This window comes from Schistocerca americana, chromosome 5 (assembly GCF_021461395.2).
Source record: "Schistocerca americana isolate TAMUIC-IGC-003095 chromosome 5, iqSchAmer2.1, whole genome shotgun sequence".
Lineage (NCBI taxonomy): Eukaryota > Metazoa > Arthropoda > Insecta > Orthoptera > Acrididae > Schistocerca > Schistocerca americana.
In genome coordinates, this window is record NC_060123.1 from 648,299,945 (window position 1) to 648,317,581 (window position 17,637).

The 17,637-nt window shown below is 46.6% G+C and overlaps 1 protein-coding gene across 3 annotated transcripts in view; it reads left to right on the top strand.

Moving 5' to 3' along the window:
- Window positions 1-17,637, top strand: part of LOC124615803 (inactive dipeptidyl peptidase 10) — a 1,404,300-nt gene that overhangs the window by 915,466 nt on the left and 471,197 nt on the right. The gene's annotated exons all lie outside the window — the stretch shown is intronic.

Genomic DNA, 17,637 nt, shown 5'->3' on the forward strand with positions numbered 1-17,637 from the left:
CTTAACATTTGAGCTCATCAGTCCCTTAGAACTTAGAACTACTTAAACCTAACTAACCTAAGGACATCACATACATCCATACCCGAGGCAGGATTCGAACCTGCGAACGTAGCAGCAGCGCGGTTCCGGACTGAAGCGCCTAGAACCACTCGGCCACAGAGGCCGGTGGAAAGACTGCAGTAGAGTCCCTTGTACCACTGCCAGTCACCGGATGATGACTTGCGAAGATTGCATGCAGGAATAGATATATATAACTGCAGATGTTGAAGTATCCTTGGCCAAGTGGTGTACCAAGGTAGTCTCTGAAAGCATGCGTTGAAATAATTACTGTTTGGGTATTGATCTAAACTCAGTACAACTTTAGAAGACGGAAGACCACATTCGAGTAAACTGGAACAGGTCATCTTGACGATGTGTAGTGGATACCAACCATTACGATGCCCTCTCCGTGCTCTGCGTTCGCTGGTCGTACACCGCGTCCTATACTCGTCCATCGCGGAGCTCAGGGTCACAGCACAAAGTTATCACACCTGGTGATCAGCATGTAGGAGCCCGAAACCGGTCGTGGTTTGAGCACTGGAAAAGAAAAAGAACGTTATAACTGAAGCAGTATTTTCAGCCTCTTCTATAGCGCTCAGTTGCGGATGTTCCTGGAGTAGAACTGATTGCTCTAATTTTTAATTCCTGCCATCCGGCTTCTTGTTAACCTCATACATTGAATGTCAGTAATAATGGCGTCATGCATGCATGAGATGGACGCATGAACGACGTTCATTATCACGTTGCGACCTTGCAGCTCAAATGAAGGGAAAAGTTGGTATACATATATACTACTCACATGCATCTTATGAAGTTGGCTGTCGTATTGAAATATGAGAGTGTCAACACCGTAGTCAACATGCAGATGTAGAAGAAAGAGTAACACTTGGTCACCAAGAATGCTGAAACACACATCTTTGTGGACCTTCCCTGTATCCTAAATGAGTGGTCCCAATAATGCTACGAAGAACATCCCCAAAACATCACATGGCCTGCTCTAATCACGGGCAAAACTTTGCGCACGCTGCTGATTAAGCACATCACTGGTCTGTCTGTGCACACGATGCTTTGTAACATATGCAGCTTTATGTACCGTTGCGCGCAAAGTGAGGTACCCGACACTGAAAGTCCATCGTACGCAGTTTCCCTTTGCAATGTTCGATCATAAAACAGCTGGGATGCGACTGTATTCACTGGCAGCAGGAATTCCTGTCAGGTTTGAAATAGACTGTCCTTAAAAAGGTGTAACTGTCGGTTAGGATTTTTTGTGACAACTGTACTCACAATTTGTTACACGATTACGAGTAGTACGCTTAAATGTTGGCGTTGATACAGCAACACATTGTGCAACTTCATTCACAGTTTGGTCGTGGGCGCGTCCAAACACGTCATTTCTGCTGTTCTGTCACGTCTCCACGTCCATCCATGTTACTGAATCCACATATTCGATTGCTGCATTTACGCCACTTCACTAGCACGATTACATCAGTTTTGAAAGCTCACGTAACTGACCGGAACCAGTTCTATACCATCTGTAGGGGGCGAAGCGACGCCTGTGCTCCTTTAAGGAGTGACTAATATTTTCAAGTGCACCTAGGAATAAAAATAATTTATGTGGCCTGCACAGCACATATACACACAACGCTATTCTGACATCAGAAGATCCGTTACCATAAGACGTCGAACATGTAGTTATGAAGATTTATTCGCACTCTCATAAGTCTCAAAGTTTATCGCGAATAAGCATCCTTACACACTGTTGGGAAGTAACAAAACAAACTCGCTCGCAGTTTTTCCTGCAGTTGAGAGAATATTGCAAATGTATTCACGGCTAAAATCTTTATTTCTTACAAGGGCTATTCGGAAAGTAAGTACCGATTGGTCAAGAAATGGAAACCACTGTGAAAATAAAAAAATATTTTATTTGCAACAATTAGCTACACCTTGTAATCATTTCTCTACATACTCTCCGCTCCGACTTAGACAATTGTCGTAGCGTTGTACGAACTTTCCAATTCCATCGTCATCGAAGGCAGCCGTCTGTTTTTTCCGTCAATTCTGTATCCTGATCTACAGATCGTTGTCTGTGCCAAAACGGTTCTTAGCCAAGTGCTCATGTGAGCGGAGATGAGCATCAAAGGCAGCTAATTAAGGACTGTCTTGTGATTAATCAAACTCTTCACATCTAAATGGCTGCAGGAGCATCTTCAATTCCCATGCAGGGCGCGGCCGAGAATTGTCACGAAGAGGGAAACGTACGACAGTTATGTTATGTGGGCCGCATGACATCAGCCGAAATCTCTCACCAGGCCCTCTTACCTGGCGAGAGACACAATTTTCAAGGTATGCGCTCGTCGTGTGCTCAGAACTGAAAAGAGCGACGAGACGTGATCGGCGGGCATACTAGAGACACTGCCGAATACACATGTGCAAAGCTGCATCGGACTTCCACAGTGGTGTCCATTTCGTAACCGATTGGAACTTACTTTTCGAATATCGCTCGTATTGCAAGAGAAATGTCCTGCTGTAATACATGCATTCTTATCTAACGACTGCTCGGAACTGTGTTTAAAATTAGTGAGTGTTCAAGGTCAATATGTAACAGTTCCGTCAAAATGAAGGAATAAGATGAAACTAGCATTACAGAACTTTCATCGTTGTTTCTGGATTTAAAAAATTCATGACTCGCTTAAAAATGATTATATTCCTCTGAGCATATGTAAGGAGTGGAGAGTGGGAAAATAGACTCAAATTATTTTATGGGCATATACGTAAGTTCTATCATAACTACACCTAGTAAATACAAATAACTGGATTCAGATAAAGTAAAGTCTGAATAGGGCTGATAAGAGCAGATACACTATGTGATCAAAAGTATCCGGACACCGCCAAAAACACACGTTTTTCATATTAGGTGCACTGTGCTGCCACCTACTGCCAGGCACTCCGTATCAGCGACCTCTGCAGTCATTAGACATCGTGAGAGAGCAGAATGGGGCGCTCCGTGGAACTCACGGACTTCGAACGTGGTCAGGTCATTGGGTGTCACTTGTGTCATACGTCTGTACGCGAGATTTCCACACTCCTAAACATCCCTATGTCCACTGTTTCCGATGTGATAGTGAACTGGAAACCTGAAGGGACACGTACAGCACAAAAGCGTACAGGCCGACCTCGTCTGTTGACTGACAGTGACCGCCGACGGTTGAAAAAAAAAAATGGTTCAAATGGCTCTGAGCACTATGGGACTTAACTGCAGTGGTCATCAGTCCCCTAGAACTTAGAACTACTTAAACCTAACTAACCTAAGGACATCACACACGTCCATGCCCGAGGCAGGATTCGAACCTGCGACTGTAGCGGTCGCGCGGTTCCAGACTGTTCCAGACGGTTCAACCGACGGCTGATGAGGGTCGTAATGTGTAATAGGCAGGCATCTATCCAGACCATCACACAGGAATTCCAAACTGCATCAAGATCCACTGTAGGTACTATAGCAAATAGGTGGGAGGTGAGAAAATTTGGATTTCATGGTCAAGTGGCTGCTCGTAAGTCACACATGAAACTGGTAAATGCCAAACGACGCGTCGCTTGGTGTAAGGAGCATAAACATTGGACGACTGAACAGTGGAGAAACGTTGTGTGGGGTGACGAATTACGGTACACAATGTGGCGATTCGATCGCAGGGTGTGGGTATGGCGAATGCCCGGTGAACGTCATCTGCCAGCATGTATAGCGCCAACAGTAAATTTCTGAAGCGGTGGTGTTATGGTGTGGTCGTGTTTTCATGGAGGGGGCTTGCACCACCTGTTGTTTTGCGTGGCACTATCACATCACAGGCCTACATTGATGTTTTAAGTACCTTCATGGTTCCCACTGTTGAAGAGCAATTCGGGGATGGCGACTGCATCTTTCAATACGATCAACCACCTGTTCATAATGCACGGCCTGTGGCGAAGTGGTTACCTGACAATAATATCCCTGTAATGGACTGACCTGCACAGAGTCCTGATCTGAATCCTATAGAACACCTTTGGGATGTTTTTGAAAGCCGACTTCGTGCCAGGCCTCACCGACCGACATCGATACCTCTCCTCAGTGCAACACTCCGTGGTGAATGGGCTGCCATTCCCCAAGAAACCTTCCAGCACCTGATTGAGCGTATGCCTGCGAGAGTGGAAGCTATCATCAAGAGTAAGTGTGCGCCAGCACCATACTGAATTCCAACATTACCAATGTAACTTGTAAGTCACTTTCAGCCAGGTGTCCGTATACTTTTGATCACATAGTATATACCACAGGTGTATGGTACAGATGTCTACAATGACCTATTAGACAAAGTAATCTACGTCTGAAATTACGTGGACCACGGTGTTCTGAATGGAGGAGAGGAGATAGAGAGAAGTGGGGAGCATTGATGTCTGGAGGTATTGTGAAAATTTAATGAACAGTAAATCCCATACAAAAACTGGCAGGCCATCGTCTAGTACTTTGTCTGCCAGGGACGAACACACACTCGAAAAGGGAACTTTTGCCCTTGTGGGCATCGGAAAAATCGTCACTTATAATTATATTAGTCCTCATTGTAAAATTTAATGTAGGTCTCTGGGAAAACTATTATGACATTCTAAACTAAAAGTCAGAATTAGTAAACAATGTCAGTTATATCAGGAACACTATCATAAAAATAAATGCCTTCATAAGTAACTTACGTCTTTTTCATTATTTCAGTGCAATTAACAGCCCCAATCACAATCGACAAAAGGTCCTGGACTGAGTTTACATAATGATGTCCATCTTACTCTTGAGTTCTCCAAGAATCTTTTACAAAATGCTGTCGTGGCCATTCTCTGCTCAGTGTCATGGCTTACTCGCATTGGTTGTCCATTGTGCAGTCTCCAGCCAATGGCGTTTGGTGTTACAAACTTGCGACTTGAGCTAGTTATTGATCTGTCACACCAATTTCCCAAGAAACAAATTGCCACTGCAGATTTCCATGTTCCACTACTACGTGTATCTGGCCTTGGGAAGTTTTTTCTAGGACAGACGCATCTTACTGAAGCTTCGCTGATTTTATACTCTTATGACTCTCCACCTTTTTTCCCAGTGGTTGCCCACACGTAGCGGTGGGTGGTGTGTTGGTGAGGGTACGCGGTCGCCGGATGCTGGGCATGAACTATGGTCCCTCAGTGCTTCTGTCGCCTCCGTCGGGTGTGGAAATCTCTCTCGGCCGATGCTGTCACATCAGCTGGCTGAGTGTTGGGTCCCATGCTTTATAGAGACAGTGGTCTCTATTTCCAGAATGATATTTTCACTCTGCAGCGGAGTGTGCGCTGATATGAAACTTCCTGGGAGATTAAAACTGTGTGCCGGAGACTCGAACTCGGGACTTTTGCCTTTCGCGGGCTGTCTGAAGTAAAGCTGTGAGGACGGGGCGTGAGTCGTGCTTGGGTAGCTCAGTTGGTAGAGCACTTGCCCGCGAAAGGCAAAAGTCCCGAGTTCGAGTCTCGGTCCGGCACATTCTTTTAACCTGCCAGGAAGTTTCAGTGGTCTCTGTTGATTAGTGCGTTTTCCATTCACATCTGAACAGCCTCCTCTAAGACACAATCTCAGACTAACGACCTTTGTCTTATCGCTTCCATCTGTAACATCTCGTAGTGTCCCCTGCTGGTATGCAGTATTCCGCAAAGTGCAGCGTGTCTCCTGTGTTTCGGTCACCTCTCTTCGAGTGTCCGCACAGTCTGCCCGATGTATGCCTTATCACATTTCGATAGAACGCGGTAGAAATTCTATTCGCGGAGCCTTGAGTCATGTTTCACCGTAGCAAACAGCGCTTTTGTTTTTAGAGGTGGACGGAAAAGGCGTTAAATGTTAGGCCGAACCAGGAGTCTGCGATTTTATTCAACATTTGCCGGAGTACAGTAGATATGTCATAGTCAGTCATTCTGTTCTGTTTGGTGGCACTGTACCTTCTGTCTGAAGGCAAGTCGACTTTGTCTCTCGCCATATCCATTCTTCTTGAATACGTTCTCAGAGTGGTGGAGCTCTCTTTGTAGGCTTTCTTCGTGAGGCATTGCCCGGGCCCTGTGCACCAGAGTCCGAAACACACCCACAGGCTATGAACGATAATGGCAGCTAAAAGCCCACAGGTAAAAATCAGTGTGGGTTCACTCTGTGTGTAATCTGGTTTGTGCTGCAGCAGGGCGTCCAAGAAGAGGAGTCTGACATTCTCTTTCACATCAATGGAGAATATGATAATGGGGTGCGCAGAGTTCATTTTTCGAAGGAACGTCCGAAGCCATTCACGCGTGTGTGGCCACACCACAAAGGTATCATCACTATATCTGTCTCTTCGGTAACGGTATGCCTTAATGTCACACGAGCTGCCGTTGTGGCCTGAATCGTACACAGTGACCACACCCATGACAGAAATCATGTTAGATGCAAATAGAATCACCCACAAATCAGGTAACTTCCCGTCTACATTATCCACCACATTCAGACATTACTGTCGCAAGAGCATTGAATGGAATCAAATTACATGCAAACAGAATCAGCCACAAATCAAATCATTTCACTCGTGCGTTCGTTGCCACATACACACATTACTGTCACATGTGCACAGAACTGCTAGAGAATTTATGCTGCTACATCCCAGAAACTTTGTAAGCGTTGCCAGAAATTTTTTGTGGCTAATGTGGATTACGTTTTATTTTTTGTTAATTTTATCGTTACTATTAGCCACTATGGTCGCCGTCCAGTAGATCAAGTCCTGCTGGCCGACCTACCAAGCACTCATCTGTTGTCGGGTAAGCCTCCATGATGCGAGGCACACAAGGCACAAATTTTAAATAAGTTTCGGCAGATTCTAGCCCTCCATGTCTATGCTGTGTGGGGTCACCCCTCGTATTTCAAGGGTTCTGAACATAAGTGTGCGATTATGTAGCAAGCTGTCTGAGGTATGCTGTCAGATAACGTTGGATAAGATATTTGGTTACGAGATTACTTGCAATTTCTGCTGTTGCGCAAAAAGTGAGGTAAATTTGTGTGCACTAATATTCAGAAGTGCAATAAGCATTATTAATGTATTTATTATACTGTAGCCTTTTACGTATTATTTAACACAGGCTGTTTTGTTGTTACATAAGCTATCACACTAGATTTTTTTCCAATAGAGCAATGAATAATGATTCAGTACGTAGTATTTCATCCAACACAATTCTTTTTCCATAACCGTAACTATTTCTAGCATTAATGAAGACTACACCTACTACCATACCCACCTACTTCAACCACCATTCATTGCCCCACTGCTCGTTTTTGTCCTATATGTCACTAGGGAATAGACTACAATAAACTGAAACAGATTATAAACAGTAATACGAGGCTGAATTAAATATAAAGTTTCAAAAACGTGATTGTCAATATAGTCTCCCGAATGGGAAACAGATTGTTTCCAGAGGACAGTCATTCTCTTGGTCCTGTTTTCGTAAAAGCGACGTGGCCGTGAGAGCATCCATTTGCGCTCGAGCACTTCTACAGCGCCATCGTCGTCAAGTCTGTGCCCCCGTGCTGCTTCCTTTAGTGGTCCAGACAAATGAAAATCGCAGGATAATAAACCCAGACTGTACGGAGGATGTTCTAGTGTGGTTCACAAAAAGTTAAGCTGTGTGAGGTCGAGGGTAGATCAAATCGCATGTTGTAAATGCACGTCTTTCTTGACGATGTCCACGTTTTGTTTCGTTCTGAAGTTGCAATAGTATGCAGTGTTCACAGAACAACGTTCGTGAAGAAAATCGATGAGAAGAACGCCATCGAAATCGAGAAAGACTGTTGTGGGAATCTTTCAGCGGAGTGACGGTTTTTGGCTTCGACGCGTGATGACTCGTCCTTTTTGCGTCATTCCATGTTGCTTTTCTTCGATTCCGGGGTGAAACGGTGCATCCAGATTTCATCGCAGGTCACAATCCGATGCAAAAAAATGTTGCCCTGCAACTGGCAGCGTGCCAGTACACATTTGCACAACTCGAGACAATGAGATTTGTGCTCTGTGGAGAGAAGGCAGGGCACCCACCTTGCGGACACTCCCAGAATCTAAGGTTGTCAGCCTCAGCACTACCTAACGCATTCCAATCTTAGTAGCTATTTGAACAACTGTCATTCAGTGGTCGTATTAGTAAGCTGGTTAATAATGCGAATATTCTCCTAAGTCACGCTAGTCCTCGTGCGACGTTGGTGAACTGCATTCTCAACTGTTTCTCGTCCTCATAAAAGCTTCTCGTGCCATGTACACTTTAGTCTGTACCGCAAGTCTTTCCTAAATTTCGGATGCATTTACGCCCTTTGTGGCGATAATTTTGGTTGCTGTGCGTTGCGCAACAGGTGTTGCATTACCTTGCGATTCTGAATAAAGAAACGGCACGACTATATTCTGGCTGTGAAGAATAGTAACTAGTAACGAAAGCAACGATTAGCAGAGACAGCGCCGTTCTCCGTTTCCAAAAAGGCGCGTTATACAAAAATTCCGGTTTATATTTGATTCACCCTCGTAACACCAGTGTTTGCCTGCCATATTGCACAAGCCATCCGTCGCTCCCTAGCCCGTAGGCACGCCCTGCGGCTTCTTTGTACACAGCATGGTGGTGTTGCGGCAGCATCTGCTTCTTCCGCCGTCTGCCGGCTGCCTGGATGCAGAGGACGACTCCCCAGTACAGAGCGAGCATCGTTATTGCCTCATAGTAGCGCAGCCACACGGCGGCCCACGTCGGCCTAGTTCTAAACTGAAGCGCCACAGAAACTGATATGGGCATGCGTATTCAAACACAGAGATATGTAAACATAAAATACGGCGCTGCCGCCGGCATCGCATTTAACCGAGATAGCGATGAAATGCTGATTTTCCTGTACGACCATTTCCCGAGCGACCAGTGAATATCAAAATCCCGTAAAACATCAAATCTCCGACATCGCTGCGGGCGGAAAAAGATGCTGCAAGAACGGGGCCGACGACGAGTGAAGAGAATCGTTCAGCGTGACGGAAGTGCAACCGTTCAACAAATTGCTGCAGATTTCAATGCTGGGTCATCCACAAGTGTCAGGGTGCGAACCATTCAACGAAACATCATGGATACGACTTTCGGAGCCAAAGGCCCAATCGTGTGCCCCTGATAACTGCATCACACAAAGCTTTGCGCCTCGCCTGAGCCCGTGAACACCGACATTGAACTGTTGATGACTGAGAATACGTTGTCTGTCGGACGAGTCTCGTTCCAAGTTGTACCAAGCGGATGGACATGTACAGATACGAAGACAACTTCATGGATCCATGGATCTGTAGCGGTGTGTGCCGTGAGCAGTTGGAGTGATATGGGACTTCTGATATGTCTAGATACGACTCTGACAGGTGACACGTACGTAAGCATACTGTCTGATGACCTGCATCCTTTCTACATCTACATCTACATTTATACTCCGCAAGCCACCCAGCGGTGTGTGGGGGAGGGCACTTTACGTGCCACTGTCATTACCTCCCTTTCCTGTTCAAGTCGCGTATGGTTCGCGGGAAGAACGACTGCCGGAAAGCCTCCGTGCGCGCTCGAATCTCCCTAATTTTACATTCGTGATCTCCTCCGGAGGCATAAGTTGGGGGAAACAATATATTCGATACTTCATCCCGAAACGCACCCTCTCGAAACCTGTACAGCAAGCTACACCGCAATGCAGAGCGCCTCGCTTGCAGAGTCTGCCACTTGAGTTTGCTAAACATCTCCGTAACGCTATCACGCTTACCAAATAACCCTGTGACGAAACGCGCCGCTCTTCTTTGGATCTTCTCTATCTCCTCCGTCAACCCGATCTCGTACGGATCCCACACTGATGAGCAATACTCAAGTATAGGTCGAACGAGTGTTTTGTAAGCCACCTCCTTTGTTGATGGACTACATTTTCTAAGGACTCTCCCAATGAATCTCAACCTGGTACCCGCCTTACCAACAATTAATTTTATATAATCACTCCACTTCAAATCGTTCCGCACGCATACTCCCAGATATTTTACAGAAGTAACTGCTACCAGTGTTTGTTCCGCTATCATATAATCATACAATAAAGGATCCTTCTTTCTATGTATTCGCAATACATTACATTTGTCTATGTTAAGGGTCAGTTGCCACTCCCTGCACCAAGTGACTATCCGGTGCAGATCTTCCTGCATTTCGCTACAATTTTCTAATGCTGCAACTTCTCTGTATACTACAGCATCATCCGCGAAAAGCTGCATGGAACTTCCGACACTATCTACTAGGTCATTTATATATATTGTGAAAAGCAATGGTCCCATAGCACTCCCCTGTGGCACGCCAGAGGTTACTTTAACGTCTGTAGACGTCTCTCCATTGACAACAACATGCTGTATATTGTATATTGTATATTCCAACGGACTTGAACAATTCGAGCAGGACAATGAGACACCCCCACGTCCAGAATTGCTATACAGTGGCTCCAGGAACGCTCTTCTGAGTTTAAACACTTCCGCTGGCCACCAAACTCGGCGGACACGAACATTATCGAGCGTATCTGGGATGTCTTGCAACGTGCTGTTCAGAGATCATCTCCACAGCCTCGTACTTTTACGGATTTATGGACAGCCTTGCAGGATTCATGGTGTCGGATCCCACCAGCACTACTCCACACATTAGTCGAGTCCGTGCCACGTCGTTTTGCAGCACTTCTGAGCTCGTGGGAGCCGTACACTATATTAGGCAGGTGTACCAGTTTCTTTCGCTCTTCAGTGTACTTCCTAGAGTGACGAGATGCGGGCCACGGCCGTGCTTCGACTCTGTTGTTACGACCGCAATGCATAGCCCGTTGGCTGTTCGTCTGCCGGAACTTTTGGCCTCAACTGTCTTCCCTATCTTCTGTCGCAGTCTCAGGTAGCCGCGCGGGATTAGCCGAGCGGTCTGAGGCGCTGCAGTCATGGAGTGTGCGGCTGGTCCCGGCGGAGGTTCGAGTCCTCCCTCGGGCATGGATGTGTGTGTTTGTCCTTAGCATATAATTTAGGTTAAGTAGTGTGTAAGCTTAGGGACTGATGACCTTAGCAGTTAAGTCCCATAAGATTTCACACACATTTGAACATTTTTGAGTCTCCGGTAGTACTGTAGACAGTGAATCGTTACCCAGTCCGTTCTTGAAATAGCGTCGGCAGTACTGACCAGGATGCACCACGTGGTTTCGCTACGCTGTATCCCCTTGACATCGAGGCTCTTGTGCCGATTCATTCTTTGCATATCAGTATAAGCAATATCGACATACAGCGGGTAACCCATATAGTATTTTATGCAGTGCATTTTTCACCACAGGCACATTCAGAGGTTTGTCTGCGAGCAATTCGATGCCAGTAGGCAGTGTAAGGCCCATAATCCGCCAATAAGAGTGAAATAATATCAATGCCAGGTTAGAGTCAATGCCGATTAAAAAAAGAATAGCTCTGCAATCAACCACGAAGGAGTCCAAGGTGATATTATCCACTCTACATACCATACGGATGGAGTGTGGAGGGCAAGAGGTCAGCACTACGACGTCCCCTCCGTCGTCCTCTTTCCAGACGGAGTCTCTACAGCTAATGTAAGCAACTCCACAGATTGCGTTACGAAGCCGAATGTAACCGATCCACTCCTCCCATCTAGGAAAAACCGTTGGCAGTAACGAGAACTGAATCTGGCTCTCTCGGCGCTGCGTCCTTTGCAGGGCGAGCAGACACGCTGACCGCCCAGCTACCGAGGCGAACGTGACGACTGGAATTCCCCAGTTTTCCCTGCCATGCATCACAGCAGATAACGTTCAGGAAAGCTGGGACATCTCATCTTTAACATCAAGGCAGGAGCGAGCTAACCCTGCAAGTTGCGCTGTCGCAATTGACCGCAGTCGCACCTGCTCATCGTCCTCAGTACCCTACTAGTGTCAGCAGTGGTCAGAACGGTATTCTGTGCAGTTGTGAGTGCGTTTTGTCGGAGCCAAGTGAATTCGAACGTGGGCAGATTGCTGGTACTCGTACAGTAAATGCTTTTGTAACCAAGGCAGCCGAAGGGTTCGGTGTTTCAACAGGCACCGTGTCGAAGATTTTCACTGATCAGCCAGAACATTATACTCACCGACTTACTGTCAATAACCTGGCCAATAATGACGGTTATACACAGCCATGGTGAATGTAGCATCAGAGAGCCCGCTGTCTGTGTGTAGAATGGGAAAGGCGCAGCCGGCCGTTGTAGACGAGCGGTTCTAGGCGCTTCAGTCCGGAACCGCGCTGCTGCTACGGTCGCAGGTTCGAATCCTGCCTCGGGTATGTATGTGTGTGCTGTCCTCAGATGTTACATCCCATACTGCTCAAAGCTATTTGAGCCATTTTGGAAAGGCGCGCGACATATTTGAGTTTGACCAAGGGTAGACCGTGATGCCCGGAGGCTTGGCAAGAGCATTTCTGTAACTGCACGACTTGTCGGGTGTTTTAGGGTATTGTGCTGAGTGTCTTCAACACGTAGCGAAACCAAAACGACAGACGTCGTGGGGTTGGGCAGCCACCTTTAATTACAGATGACGGACGTTGTAGGCTGGGCAGACGGGTAAAACAGGACGGGCGACGAACTGTCGCGGAACTAACATCAGACTTTAACGTTGGGCAGAGTGCAATTCTGTGTGAACACACAGTGCACCGTACACTCCTGAAGCTGGGCCTCCGCGGCCGACGATAAAAGTATGTGCCAATGTTAACTCCACGATATCGGCAACTAGGACTGAAATGGCCACGTGACCATCGGCGCTGGACGTTGGCGCAGTAGCAGAGTGTTTCTCTGTCTGATGAATGCCGATACGTTCTTCATCATGCAGATGAGAGGGCTCGAATTCGTCGTCTTCCAGGGTAGCAGCACCTTGACACTTTGCGGAGACAATCTGCTGGTGGTTCCATTACGCTCTGGGGAGCGTTCACGTTCACATCCACGGGTCCGCTGGAGCTCGTGCAAGGTACCATGACGGCCAAGGAGGATAGTGCACTGGTTGCAGACCACGTACAGCTCTTCATGACGATCATGTTTCTTGACAGCAGTGGCGTTTTTCAACAAGACAATGTGCCGTAACACAAGGCCAGGAGTGTGATGGAGTGGTTCGAGGAACACAGCGGCGAGTTCCAGTTGATGTGCTGGCCTCCTGACTCACCAAAACTGAACCCAATCGAACACATCTGGGATGTGATCGAACGTGCCGTCAGCGCCCATCACTCGCACGGAAAGCAGGTGCCTTGTGTGTGCAGATGTAGCGCCAATTCCCTCCAGCGTCCTACCAAGGCCTCCTTTCTTCCATGCCACGATGCGTCGCTGCTGTTATCCGTGCCAAAGGTGGACATAGCGGCTATTATATAGGTGGTCATAGTGTTCCAGCTGATCAGTGTATTCTTCTTCTTCTTTCGTTTCACCCTCTTTGGGGTACGCTGGATCAATCATTTCTTTGTGCGTTGTTCTTTTCGTAGCACCCAGTATTTCTTCATTCTTTCTGATCTTCTTTTCCTGTCTTCTTCCGAGATACAAGTTTTGGACTTTTCTGTAGATTTGTCTTGGAACCTTATGTTTTCATCTTTGATAATTAATTTAGCCATTGGATCAATAAGTGAATTTTTTTAAATCTTTAATTCTATTAGGTCTTTATCAGTTTCTTTAAACCACTTTGGTTTCCTTTTTGCGGTGACGGAAAAAGTCAAAGATTTGTTTAGTTAATCTGTTGTAATTCATTCTGAGAAGATGACCATAAAAATTTATCATCCTTTTTCGCATAGTATCTGAAAGTTTTTCAGTTTTCTTGCAGAGAGTTTCATCTCTGATATATATAATCTTATTGTCTTGAAATTTTGGTCCTATGATTTTTCTTAAAATTTTTCTTTCCTTTAGCTTAAGTTTCTCCATTTGGCCTTTGAAATTCATGTTCAGTGTTTCTGCTTCTGGCTTAATCACTGTCTTGTTATGACTAATTTTGGACCCCCATGAGAGGGATTTTTTGTTGTTTGTATTTTTTGTTAGTTGGAAGGCAAATTCAAGTTTATTTTTTCTGGATTCCATTGCTTTGCTTTCCCCAGCATTCCAACTAATCCATTCTCCATTATATTTGAATTCTTTCACTATTTCAATCTTTTGTTCTTGAACTTTGAGGTATTTACATGAATGCTTGATGTTTGTCAATATCTTAGTTTTTTCAAAGGGGATGTGAAGACCTATTCTAGCTGCTTGTTTCTTTAGTTTAAGAATTTGCTCCCGTGATTCTTCCATTGTTTCAGCAAACAGGGCCATATCATCAGTGTATATCGTTTACAGAGAAAGCTGAAAACATCACCCTCTAAGTCACAACATGGACGAAAGTGTGTGTTGAGTGATCGTGGCGGACGGTCGTAGAAGATGACTGTGACGAAAAGTAAAAGGGCGGCAGCTGTAAAAATCACTGCAGAACTGAATGTCGCATTTCGCGAACCATCTCAGCAGAAAATACAAGACAAAGGGACTGCCATAAAATGCGTATGGCAAGCAAGCTGGAATTCCAAAACCACTTATGAGTGATGTAAATGTCCATACAGACAAACGTGATTTTAAAAGTCATAAAATCGGGACTATGGAACAGTAGAAGAAAGTAATTTCCTCGAACGAGTCTCGTTCCACACCGTCTCCAAATTCTGGCCGACTTTATGTCACAAGATTGAACCATGCCGGGGGTTCGATGATGATTACATTGTGGTATTCTATTTTCCCCATATCTGATCGGCAAGCTCGCGTTACTGCCAATGATTAGGTGACTTTTTTGGCTGGTCAGGTCGATCTCATGTTACAATGTTTTTTCTCCTATGGTGATGCTGTGTTCAAAGGCTACAGGGAACCTGCTCACGCAGCTGGCGTCATTAAGGAGCGTTTTTTGAGCGCAAGGATGAATTGTCGCTTCGCCCCGGTCACCACAGTGACCAGATCACAATATTATTGAGCTTTGTGGTCTACTTTGGAGAGAAGAATGTGTCATCGCTATCGACCTCTCTCATCGGTGCATGAACCTGTCACCACTGTATTTTGCAGGAAGAATGGCATAAGATTCCCTTGAAAATCATACAGGACCTACATTTATCCATTCTGAGGCTACTGGAATCTGTTTTGAAAGCCAACTTTTTTTTTTTTTGCACCGTATACGCTGTTGTGTTTGTGGTGTTTCCATATTTTTGACCATATCCTACATCTTTGCATTAGACTGAAATAATCCGTGTGTCTTTGAATGGTGCTAGTAACGCTATGAGGAATGACTGTTTGTTGACATTGAAACTAGCGACCCACAACAAATTCGAAACAGTATCACCAAGTATCTATTGCCGGCCAACTTGTCTCACATAGCGGCATTAAATTATTTACGTGAATCTTCCCCGTCCATCAATCAATCTATTAGCAAAAACTGTATCCTAATCCCTCAGTAGTTCCTCAGACCAACCTTCACATAATCACAGTAACGCACATCGCAGGTCTTTAATTCGTTATAGTCCAACCAATATGCAGGAAATACACTCCTGGAAATGGAAAAAAGAACACATTGACACCGGTGTGACAGACCCACCATACTTGCTCCGGACACTGCGAGAGGGCTGTACAAGCAATGATCACACGCACGGCACAGCGGACACACCAGGAACCGCGGTGTTGGCCGTCGAATGGCGCTAGCTGCGCAGCATTTGTGCACCGCCGCCGTCAGTGTCAGCCAGTTTGCCGTGGCATACGGAGCTCCATCGCAGTCTTTAACACTGGTAGCATGCCGCGACAGCGTGGACGTGAACCGTATGTGCAGTTGACGGACTTTGAGCGAGGGCGTATAGTGGGCATGCGGGAGGCCGGGTGGACGTACCGCCGAATTGCTCAACACGTGGGGCGTGAGGTCTCCACAGTACATCGATGTTGTCGCCAGTGGTCGGCGGAAGGTGCACGTGCCCGTCGACCTGGGACCGGACCGCAGCGACGCACGGATGCACGCCAAGACCGTAGGATCCTACGCAGTGCCGTAGGGGACCGCACCGCCACTTCCCAGCAAATTAGGGACACTGTTGCTCCTGGGGTATCGGCGAGGACCATTCGCAACCGTCTCCATGAAGCTGGGCTACGGTCCCGCACACCGTTAGGCCGTCTTCCGCTCACGCCCCAACATCGTGCAGCCCGCCTCCAGTAGTGTCGCGACAGGCGTGAATGGAGGGACGAATGGAGACGTGTCGTCTTCAGCGATGAGAGTCGCTTCTGCCTTGGTGCCAATGATGGTCGTATGCGTGTTTGGCGCCGTGCAGGTGAGCGCCACAATCAGGACTGCATACGACCGAGGCACACAGGGCCAACACCCGGCATCATGGTGTGGGGAGCGATCTCCTACACTGGCCGTACACCACTGGTGATCGTCGAGGGGACACTGAATAGTGCACGGTACATCCAAACCGTCATCGAACCCATCGTTCTACCATTCCTAGACCGGCAAGGGAACTTGCTGTTCCAACAGGACAATGCACGTCCGCATGTATCCCGTGCCACCCAACGTGCTCTAGAAGGTGTAAGTCAACTACCCTGGCCAGCAAGATCTCCGGATCTGTCCCTCATTGAGCATGTTTGGGACTGGATGAAGGTTCGTCTCACGCGGTCTGCACGTCCAGCACGAACGCTGGTCCAACTGAGGCGCCAGGTGGAAATGGCATGGCAAGCCGTTCCACAGGACTACATCCAGCATCTCTAGGATCGTCTCCATGGGAGAATAGCAGCCTGCATTGCTGCGAAAGGTGGATATACACTGTACTAGTGCCGACATTGTGCATGCTCTGTTGCCTGTGTCTATGTGCCTGTGGTTCTGTCAGTGTGATCATGTGATGTACCTGACCCCAGGAATGTGTCAATAAAGTTTCCCCTTCCTGGGACAATGAATTCACGGTGTTCTTATTTCAATTTCCAGGAGTGTATATGTAATTAATGCAAACAAATCTTCCTCGCAAATCAGTCTACCTACTATCGTATCAAAATCCATAGAGACAGAGTAGCGCAGAGAGTGATTCTGGCGGGAAAAGCAGAAAAAGTAAAACACCCGCCGCAACTCCAGAGAGCAGCAGAACCTGAGCAGAAGGTATATGTATACACGTGTTTACTTTACTACTCTACTCGACCAACAACTAGCTCCCACCATCGCCAAGAGATGTCGCTCTAAAAGCTATTTGAGTATGGAACAGTTAATAATACATACGTTACGCACTCAGCATTACTATACTTGCACGGTCCTGTCACATTAATGTAGCTACCGCCTATATTCGACGTCAAACTCACAGATGGCAGGTAGCAGCGGACGGTATATAAATCGTGTTGGGCGCGGAAAATCAGTCAATTCGTTATCGTGTCGATTTATCTGACGTCCAAAAGGGGATCATTATTGGCTTTCGGGTCAACAGTGCGTGGAAGAATGGCGCTATCCAAAACCGGCAGTAGGCAACCGTGGTGAGCACGGGCCATAAATGACAGGGGTGAATGATGCCTGAGGAGATGTGTGCGAGTGAATTGATGTGCAGTTGT